Source organism: Amblyomma maculatum, chromosome 7 (assembly GCF_055883805.1).
Source record: "Amblyomma maculatum isolate TAMU_Amacu chromosome 7, ASM5588380v1, whole genome shotgun sequence".
Lineage (NCBI taxonomy): Eukaryota > Metazoa > Arthropoda > Arachnida > Ixodida > Ixodidae > Amblyomma > Amblyomma maculatum.
The window spans coordinates 116,556,908-116,568,764 of record NC_139350.1 but is presented as its reverse complement, the minus strand read 5'-3'; positions in this window follow the sequence as shown (position 1 = coordinate 116,568,764).

Sequence of the window (11,857 nt, the reverse complement as noted above, 5' to 3'; positions counted from 1 at the left end):
AGACCGGATAAGGCATTGCTGATGATGATTTCTTTGCCTTCAGCATGCCATTGTAGTATGCGTAAGCTACCTCTCTGTCAAACTAACAGGCGACGACCTAAGCCTACATTAGCAGAGACAGGGATGAGTGTTATGCCACTTGTAGTAGCGAAATTTTTATATGCACTGGCAACAATAACCTACATGGACAGTGTTAATGCACTCCCTTTTCTCAATAAACTACATTTCTGTTTTCTTTACTGGTTAATTTCCTTGTGTAGCATATTAAACACATCAAATTGTACAACCAACTAGTCATTGCGGCCTTGCCTTCATAAATCATACTGAGAGCTGAACAAAAAATGTTAGCTCTCATGAACAGATTAGGCAGTGTAACCTACAAGTGCTATGTCACTGCTCCAACAAAGAACCCCATAAAAATTTGTAACTCGGGCACATGCACAACATAGCACATCATAAAGCATAGATCGGATAAAAGTTGTGAAATGCACTAATTTTCGCTTTCCAATCTGGCCAGGCCACTCACCTGGCACAAGTACTTTTGGGGTCAGCAAATCTTTGAAGATGTACTGTGTAAAGACATTCCACTTCTTTCACAAAGAACCATTCAACGTGATTGACTATAGTGGAATAAAAGAAATATCTGTGGTTCAAGCAGCTGATTCAAATCCAAACTTTTTCACAACTGCAGCCTCAGCAGCAGATTACATGATAAAACTTTTAATAAGAGACCGAGCTGAACATAGAGATCATTGGAGTATATTTGTTTGAAGTCAGCGAAGATGAAAGTCTGCACCTATAGGTGTGAAAAGGAGAAAAGTAAGAAATAAACAGCGACCAATTAGGAACATCAGAATGAATTCTCGAAAAAATAAGGCCGTCATGCTAAAAACACATAACGAGCCTCAAACAAAAACCTAACAGAGTAGTCGCGGATTACTTTTACAATATTACATAATACATATTCACTGAATCGCATTACAGCAAAGTAGAATGCGATTCCTCCTTTATGACAGTATGCATCATTTCTCCAGGTTTCTCCATTTCTCCAATTAATCGTTGAGCACAGCACTTGACCTGTTTTATATGTTGCTGTGAAGTTATTACGTAGTCCACACATAAAATAGCTGATGCAAGGCTGCCTAAACATCAAAATGTATTTCAGAACTACCGATGAAACAAACTTGCTAAAACATTTGTCCTATATGCATGCATGCAGAATCATTAAAAAAAAAAAGCTGGGCAGCCGAAAGACACCAGATACACAACTTCATTATAAAATATGCCCAACTTCACTGTGCTCTTCTGTGCTAATGCCATGAAGAGAAAACTAGGTAAATGAGTGAGACCTGCCATATGTGCCGAGAGAAATACGTCACCATATAGTCACATCTGCTTCACACTCGTGGGACCTACTAATGTAATGCCCACAGTAGTGGGCGATGTGTCTGATCAATCTTTGATAAGCTGTAAGATATGCCTACAATCAACTTGCAACATGATGATAAAAGATGCACTTGCTTATAAAAGTGAAACAAACCGATGTCAATTTTCATACACATGCTCTCCGGTACCCAGAATGGGGAAACAGAGGATATTTTTTTAATGCTGCGAAACCCTGACACTGTGTATTAGTCACATGAGAGGTACTGCTCGAGTTGATATCAGCACTGCTGTCTCGGATCCCAGTGAATTGTTACAATTCTCCATCTGCTAGGAAAAAAAAACGTGTGTGATAATGAATGGATATCACTCATTTAAAAAAGGCCGAAAGGTGCCCCATAAATGCTTTAAAGAGAGAATTGGCGGCTATGACTAGCTCATGACTTCGGCAAAAAGGAATATATAAAAAATTTGCTAAATACACTGTCATCTGTGCTAGACAATAGGCTGCTGTCTGCGGAAATATGATAGTTGTTTAAGGGCAGCACAAAGCCAAAATCTTGACATAGCAAACATCAAAACTAGGTAGTTCGTTTAATATTTTAACTTCAATTGGAGCACATCAGTGCGCACCTACAAGCTCCTTAACCACTTGGCAATATTAAACATTCGTTTCTCAGTGTGTGTGCAATTAGCATGCCTAAAGCCCAAATACCCTGATTTAGTGACCATGAATTCGCACTTTGATGACGGATATGGAATGCTTGCACAACTGGCTGCTAAAACAAACTGAAAGAGTCTAGTTGTTAATTCCAGTGTCAGTGCGACCCAGACCTATTACATGAGATAAAAGTGCTTCAGTTCAAGGAAAGCCCTGGGATGCCGCTGCTTCTGCTAAAGGATTAGTAGGAGGCAATCCCAAACATTGACCATGGCTTTGAGGTCAGCTTTCTGCTCGCTACATCAAGCCATTCTTTGACTCATTTATATTAAGAACGTTAAAACTGTACAGCAAGTTGAGCACTGTCCCACTGTACGCATAGTAATACATGCTGAGATATGCTGTTTTAGCGACTAGCTAAGATTCCACAATGTTACACCAATATCAAGTTATACTTTAATTTTAATGCATTAACATTACAGGAGCCAAAACTATGCAAACAAAAAGAAACTGTAAATCCAGTTCTCTAGAATATACACAGTCCTCACTGCTCGTATCTTGACCTTGACTTATACCAGTGCAGTCCTCAATATTGTTGTCCGCACCATCATTTGCAATTGCAGCACAGTACTCACTGCTCTTTTCTTGATAGACTTGATGTGTTTGCAATATATGTTTATCAAGGTGAAACTAATCGCAACTTCCTAATAGAGAGTCCTGAGAAGGGCAAAACACATAGCCATTATGCTCTTCAAGTAGATGCAGAGAAAGGTCAGCATAAGAAGCGACATCACACCTCGGACAGCATTATGATGACTACAGTGGATGGCACTCAGTGAGATGATTTAAATAGTCAAAAATGTCTCCAAAATCTATGGCGCAGTTTTCTGTACTACAGCCAAGATGCCAATCACCAGCAGTATTTAAACTAGTTTGAGATTCATTTAATGGTTGTACTTCATTTGGTTTGAATGTCACGTCCTGCCCATCTTGATGCGAGCTTGGATGCAAATGTTCGATCCAATGTGCTTTTCTAAGTGCTCTACCCATTCAGGTGATTGTGAATGCAGACATTCTAAGCTATGAGACATTTTACCAGAACTCTGGTTGCTCACACAAGTGTCATACCTAGCAGAATAATTTTCGACTATATACTCTCCCTGAAGGTCCAAGCTGAACATGAAATTGCTTCTGCAGGAGCTCTGCTCAGTCTGAGATGAGAGTGCCGTGAAGTCAGTTGGCCGAATCCATGGAAAGCTACTTCTTCACTTGAAGCCGCATTTTTCTGCGCAAATGCCTAGGAGAAAATCGTGCGTAAGACGGAGTTGGTTCCACACGATTCCTTGTTAAATATTCATCTATCAAAGGTTTCAGCTGGTGATGTACTACATGGACATCTGCATTTCTAAGCAACATTCCAAAAGGCTCTTTTGAGTGCTCCTCCATGACCTGCACATGAAAAGCCAGTAATCACTATTTCGAAAGTGGCAGTAAAAACGCTGCAAAGTGTGTAATCCATGCCGTATTTGATAGTGGTGAAGCAGCAGAATACACCAGCCTGTGGACCCAAAACAGACACCTGTAGGCACTGCCATCCCAACGAATTAACAAGTGTCTACGAACAATATCATGATCCAAACAGCTGTACTATGGTGGCTAGAGGGGTTTAGGTGACGCGACCGGGAGGCGAGCGCCACATTTTTTCATGCCTTCCGTATGTGGCGCTGCACTCCGTAGTGCGATGCGTCGAGCGCGCAGCGCGCCTGGAAGGATGACGGCGCCGGCGCCGCCTGTCTTGCAGAAAGGTGGATTTTGGCGGTCACGCGTGGTGCATCTCCACAGGTTAGTTTGAAATCGACGTGAAGATATGATGGCCTACATTGACCATCAGTCGGCGTGCGGTTTTAGCTCGTGAAAGCGCTCGCTAGAAAGTAATCGTGCGAGTTTCACACGACTTCGCGACGCTCAATGCAAAGAAAGGAGCGCCACGGAAATAAGCAATCATGAACCTCAGCAAGCAAAGCAGCATGTGAATATGACCTTTATTGAACACTACATTCTGCAACTGAATATGACCTTTATTGAACACTATGTTCAGGAGCTTTATACTGCACATAAGTGAATCTATAAAAATCACTCATTGAAAAATGGAAATCTAGGACCATGGTCAAGAATATCATGTATCCCAGATACATACTGCACATTAGTAAAGACATACAGTGACTCTTTGGGAAAATAGAAAGCTTAAGGCTGTGGAGAGGAACATCATGTATAACAGAAACATACTCTACATAACTAAAAATAAAAAAGTGAATCTTTGAAAATTGGAAAGCTTAAACCATGGTCAGAAACATGATGTATCATCATAGCATCATACTGCACATGCATATTGTTACGAAGCGGCAAGCCGATGAAGACAAGAGACAGAACATGACCGATGACGATGGTAGATGACGTTCAACGAATGTTCGCGGGCCTAGCGCGAGCGCTCCTGCCCGCGCCACTGCCCGCTTCTTCTTCCTTGTCGTCCGTAACATGACCCGGGGCCACCGAGCGATCGTCCCGATCGTGGACGAGGAAGTTTAGCGAAGTTAATGATTTTATGGCATGATGATGGGCGTGTCTGGATGCTTGAAGAAGAAAAGGAAGAGGGAAGAATAGAACGGCTTGCCGGTACGATCTCACATTAGAGGAGAACAACAACAACAACGATGTCTGATGCGTGGGTGATCCGCCTCCCTTGGAGCTGTCAATTATCCGTCACCAGAGTCCATGGGACCGATGGCTCGAGGTCACGTCGGGCAGCTTGGGCGGGGGTTGCGTGTTCGTGTCCATCGGTTCCTTCGGGTCATTCGGGTCTTTCGGGTCCTTCATCTCGGTTCTGATCGGTATGTCTCTCCTCCTTGTCTTCAGGTCCGGGCTGGGGGCTGGGCGGTGGTAGTTGTTCAGGTCTGGGCTTGAAGGGCTGGGGCGAAGCTGCTCGGCGATGTCCCTGGGCCCTCGGTGATGCTCCCGGCATGAAGATGACGTCGATGCTCCAAGGCGAGGATGGGGATGCCGTACGCCGCACCTCCAACCAAGTAACAATATAACAACTGAAAGTATAAGTCGCTTATTCAAAACTGGAAAGCCTTTAAGGCATATTTCAGAGCACTCGTCGCAGTTTCAAAATCTTCATTCATCCCGCGTTTCGTCCCGTTTTGCATTCTGAGATTTCACGTAGAAATGAAACCTTGTGAGCGCACAGAACTTTATTATTCTGTTTTTGAGTGCTGTTGTTGTGTTCTGGGCAGCCTACAGATTTCAACTTTGGTATCTTTTCCCAGCTTACAAATCCATAAGGCTATCGCTTCTTGCTTCACACTGCAGCAGTTGGTGAATGTATTTTCTAGTGACATCACTAATGCATTCAGCTGCTGAGATTAACATAAAAGTTCTCCCCTGTAAACAGCAACGGTCAGGGCTGCCTCAGCTGGGGGACTCGATGCTTATTTTGGACAAACTCCTGGCAGCACTCAGCGCAGCACTCAGCGCACTTTACGGTTGCAATGTTTTTCCGCGCGCCATAACCGTCGACGTAAAAATCAGCCTGGAATCACCTGCTTGAACAAACCTCCCACGATGATCAAGGTCACAAACACAGAGGACTTCATATTCTTTTGTAAAGTTCCCAACATCCACTCAACAATTCTCATCTGAGAACTCGTTTCGCTTACACTAGAAGCATCAGGATGCCTCCATATAAATCCTTAAGAGACATTGCATTTTGTTGGTTATCTTGCTTGCTAAGATTTGAAAGCTTAGCGTGTTCACAGATATCAAATATTGGCTGGCGGTGTGGTGATCGTTGCAACCAGACATTTGTTGAACGATGCCAAAATGTCTTTCGATGGGTCGTGGTAAGAATGCCTTGTTAAGAGAGAACGGAACCCAACCACGGTTGTCAAGTACTTGAGGAGACGTAGTGTGCTTGTAAGAGTCACGCGAAGACGTTCAGCTGTGCTATTGCTGAGGAAGGCTTTCGATCCAGCAGTTTCTTCTCAGGAGTTCGTATAGCACAAGAAACTTCGAATGACTTTTTCGTGGTGCTCTCAAGGTCTCAGGGCATCTGAGATGCACCACGATTTCATTGCTTTAATCAAGCGTCTCATCGTTTCTACAAACCTAACTGTCGCCGCGACACACCCCAGCTGTTTCTCGATTTTACTTGGTAGAGGAAAACAGCTCTAAGCATCTCATCACTAAAAAGCCAAAATGCATAGTTCACTCTTTGTTTTTCAAAGCCAGAATGACAAACAACTAACTTGTTTATGTGGCGCGTTGCCTTTAGTGGGGCGTCATGCGTTTCATCACACGTTCAAGCAATACTGACATCAACGGTAGTACCATGTCCTTTTGAGACTTTCATTCCTGTCTGAACAAACGTGTTGCTCACATATTTATCAATTTGGGAAAATCTGATATAAAGTAGACGAAACGACCTTGCTCAGTAAGGAGCTGTGTCCTGCAAGAAACCGTTTCTTACCTTCCATAGATGCCAAAAAAGCCCTACGTGCTTCTATTCTATGTAGCTACACCGCGCTTTAAGAATCAACATGCAGACCAGCATTTTCAAACATTATCAGGGCTGCAGCGACTATTTTGGCTAGGATATCCACCTTTACATAGCTGTGGGAGGCAAATAAACCAATGATCTGCTACCACTTCCTTTTGAATGGTTGGAACATGAGAACTAGGTTATTATCACCAGTTAGCGAGCGTTGACTTTCTAGAGTGAATTTTCCCAGATGAACAAACGCTTCAATTTTTCCGCTCGACGAAAGTGAAGGTTCTCGGCAAATTTAATCTCATCAATGAACAGTCCTCCATGGCACTGGAAGTGATCCATTAATTTAGTCTTCTGAGCTACAGCAGCAAAACCTTTGTCACTCTGGCCGAACGAACTCTTGTAGTTCTTCACATATCGACGCATAGAAGTTTTTGATCGCAATATCAGGATTTTGCTTTGCTGATGTGCTGATAAAGCTGAAGACTTTTCATGCACATAATCAAGCATTCCAGAGCTCATTCGCTTTCGTACATCATTTCATGTGTGCTCATGTCTTGAAGCAACAAAATATGCTCTCACTTGCTGTTGCTGATTCACCAGTAGTACCTTGATTGCTCTTTCAAGCACTGATGCTTTAATTTAGAATTTTTCTATTCCAAACACAGACTTCGCCTGGAGCATGACCAGCCTGCTTCGCTTCCGTTCTGTCCGTAGCTGGAGCTTGCATGGAAGTGTACCAGACCGGGTGTTCGCTGCCCTTCTTTTGTATTATGCCTGATAGATTAGAAGTTTTCTGAGATACATAAACTGATGCTACACTGCTCTGGGCGCTTGAGCTTTTTTGAGACAGGACGCACTGAAAGTTTTCATGCCCAAGGTCATCTCTCGCCGCTTGAATTTGTCTGTGAACTCTCCCTTTTTTTTCAAAGCCTTTGCAGAGAATAAGAGAGTCTACCTCTAGAAGACGATCTTTAATGATTCTAGCATCGGTAACCTCGAAGTTTCTAACTTGGGTTGCTTGCACAAACACCATCGCTTGAATTGCGCTGCTCCTCGACATCACGAGGACTACCTCTTAAAATTGAGATTGTGGTCTTGTAACGCACGAAAAGTGATAGCTGTGATGTTATCAGACCAAGCGACCTGGTGTCTAGATTAATACTCGCTTGGTAGTTCGCATCTTTGAACGCAGAAATCTGAAACTCTCCCTATATCATATACGGTCCCTAATACGTCTTGGGAAGAGGCACCCAATTCGCAGCGTTAGAGGGTGGTGGAGCGGCCGCATGTAAGCACATGTAGATCACAGGGAATCTTGACTTGCTCCGTTGATCACGTGCGTGAAGCGCAGGACAATATACTGCTTATCCAAGTGAAGTACACATAGGGCTGAGTTCTCGTCAAGAGCTTTTTCAACCCGAAGCATGGCTCGCGCCATGCGTCAAAGCGTTCGGCGTCCTTTGGCACAGAAAACAAAGTGACAGTGTGACCTGACTTCTTGACAATACGTAACCAAATGTACCGTTAAGCGGAAAGCAGGGTGTTTGCATCCTTTTGCTTTCAAGATGATCAATTTGCTGGTAGAGGACACTGACCTGAAGCGTGCATACCGATAAGTATCCCTTCACCAAAAAACGAGAAACACGTGGGAACAGCGTCGAAATGAGCAGACGATAACCACACGTGCACCCGCACCGAAAGCGCTAGCATCGGGGAGCGCAGGGTGCCGGGTGCGCAGGAAGAATCGAAGGGCTGACCGCAGTGCCACAGTGGCCACCGCGGTGACGGCATGGACTGACGGCGCGCCCTTTCAACGCGAACGCGCCGCGTTGACGCCAGCTCTCTTTCTAGACATCATAACTGAACTGGCAAACACCTGTCAAGGCACCAAATTAGCGGTTGCTGTGTATAAGTTATTCAACTGTGCAGAAGGTAAGGCAGACTCAGCTTTGGAATTACTTCTGTAAAACGAACCTGGCGTACAATAATGTGTAAAGTATGCATGAACATCTAGGCGTGCCTTTGTTGCAGAGCAACATAAACACAATTCACAGAAAAAAGCTTTCCAACATTTCAGAAGAATTTTAGGTCCACTGCTTCTCTCGGTGTGCATAACCAGGTCTTGAACCGAGAGCCTGTACATCAGTTGGTGGTTCACCATGAGGTGATGTTGACAGTTTAAAACCACTGCCACATGCTTCAGATATTTTCACTGCCAAAGAACACTTTTAACTTCGGATGTCACTCACTTCCGCCGCCTTTTGAACACCCCTCTTCAGAATTCAGAAGAGAACCCGTGGCACTGTAAGAAGTGAGCGTCTGGAGAAACGGCCAGAGGCTGGAGCTGAAAAGATGATTGCTTTCTTTCAGCGCCATATTTTCGGTAACAATCTTCAGAACTAGGATATATTACACCACAAAGAATGAACAATTTTGGCGCGAAAGCAGACATGAAGGGCTGAACTACTGTGTTCTAAGCGAACCCCGTACAACCTTGTTGAGCATCCGCCTTGTATTCGGGAGGTGTTAGGCTCGATCCTTATTGCGTCCGAGTACCTACCGATTTGAAACGGGTACAAGATTTCCCCCGGCCTGGTGCTGGGCTCTTCTGTGGTGATATTTTTGGAAAAAGGGACCATATTGCAGTCGTGACCGAGTGGTTTGGGCCTTCGTGTCGACCTCGGGAGGTGGTTAGTACGAAACCGCCGCGGGACACCCACCGGTAAAAATGGCTATAAGCGTCCCCCGGCCGGGCACCCGGCTCTAACAAGTGTGTGCGGCTGGAGATACCTCCCACATGCAGATGTTGCTCAGGAGAGGGCAGCTTTTCAGCTTTTTGCACACGATGCTTCAGATAAGTTCACGAAAGAATTCACTATCTCGTTTCCGGACATGCCTCAGATAAAATGGCGCACCTTCTTCGCCTCTGACATAGATGGATCCGTGCGGTTGAAAACCCGTCATTTCTTCCATACAATCGGACACGCTCTCCTTAGGCCTCTATGCTTGGGACTGTAAAACCAGTTCAGCTACCTCTTTTCTTACAACATTCAAAAGTTCCGAGCAGCGGCCACCAGATATCTTGCCAGGGGGCGATGGTGGCCTCGTGGTTACCGAACTACATTTTGGCTGCATCTTCTAGTGAAAAATAAACATTCCACAGCCTGCGCTCCTCATCCGAAGCAATAAACGCAGCGACCTGGTTATAGGTGGTCTCCCAGTCTTCAACTTCCTCAAATTTGTTGCCATAAAACGGAATGGGCATATGCAGAGCACTGAAGAGCTGTGGCTGAGAACTCACGGGAAAATAAACGGACTGGCCTGCTGCCATGGTGGAATGGGTCGCAATGGGGAGGCAAGCAAACCACAATCGGGACCTAAGCCTCGCACACGGTGGCTCACCTTGTGCATAGGCATCGTGCCCGCAGAGTGTAGACGGGCACTTGGGGCCCCCAGAATCTCTTTGTGAATGGGATGTACTCCGCATATCCACCAAAATGTCACAGAAGGTTTAATGGCACCAACACACAGGCACTGGCAAATGAGATCACACCTAGGCCAACCAACGCGCGAGCGGACTCCCGAGAGAAAAATTAAGAAGGGTTGATTGGTTAGTCATTAAATAGGTTACTGAATAATTACTAAATTGTTTAGTTGATATTTTCAATTAGCCGTAATTAGTATTTATTTATTCAAACAATTATACTGTAGTGGTGCTCTGTGATTGGCCGATACCTCTATGAAGTCATCCCGCCTCGGCCAATCAGAGCCGCCGCAAATGCGGAACACTTTTTTTCCATGGCAGCATGAGAATTAAAGGCATTCGCCTTAAAAGAAGACGGGCGCACGCCAATCTCATAAGTTTGCTCCCATGCCAGCGCCAGTGTTTACCATTGCAGTAATATTAACGATTAACCTCAGAGGTTCTTGCAATGAGTGCATGTTTGTAGCTGACTGCTTTTGAACATTCTATCAATAATGCATCTCACCAAACTTCTCTACACAGTGACCTCAACAGTGTTCTACAATGGTGCAGTAATTAGATAGTTGTTCTAAATGGCACTAAATGTAAATACTATCCTTCTGTCACTGTAATAATTCCTATTTCTTTCAGTACATTACTTCTAAAACATCACTAGAAGTTGTGGAATCTTATAACTACTTATGTGCGGCCTTCTCAAAAGGCCCATATCGGCGCATGCATGTTACTAATGTCATCTCGGCATCTAATAAAACATTAGGCTTTCTGAAATGTCATCTGCGCAGTGCTTTCACCACATGCCAAATTTTCTGCGTACTATTCAATTGTCAGGCACCGGCTTGTACATGTATCACCAATTTCGAACCTGTATCTATCTTATCTCATCCGCTCATTAGAATCGATTTAAATCCATGCAGTCGGATGCATTCGCTCTTTGTACCTATATGACATCAGCGTTTGGTCTTTAAAACCTTAATGTGGCTTCTCAGCGTTCTCCAGTCAACCCCGCATCGCTATTTGTGATGCACCATACATCACAGCAGGAGCCTGCATATTTCATCGCACCAGCCTAGCGCTACAAGTGCGCCCATTCGCTCAAACCGCAACATCAAGTGCCTCCTATTATTTCCGAACTGCTAAAGACTGTAATTGCCTTCCCCATGACATAACTGTTACCTCGTCCCCATTGATATTCTATCGCCTTTAACTGACCGTATATTTCAATTATTGTTTATAATGAGATATTTGCATTCTGTATAAAATCCCAGCGCTTTTGTAATGCTCTATTGCAGGGGACTTGTAAGGTAATAAATTGAACTGAACTGAAGGAACATTAGTACAAAAAGCATAATGAAATCTACAAAAAAGAAGACACATACTAACTATGTCACACAAAATATATCAGATTTCTGACAACTTGAATAACCCTGGCATTTTCACTTTGTTCAAGGAAACTTTTATCCTTTTAGAAGGAGTTAATTGTACTATTATTGCCACTAAAATCTTCACTTCATTTCTTTTACATTGCAACGATGCTTGCGATGGCGTTCATCAGAAACATTTCACTTTGACCCGTATGTTTCTTTCAATATGTCAATGGTAGGCTGGACACAAAACAAGTAGCGTTACATTGCACAGGTGCAAGAGTCAGACAATTTTATTTTCAAACAGTAAACAGTTGGAAGTTAGCACACGGCTGTCTTTTCTCGTCCTTGGCCAGTCCCTTCGCAATTTGTTTTAGGTATTGACAACACGCCCAAAATGCAACCCTTAGAGAGTAGAG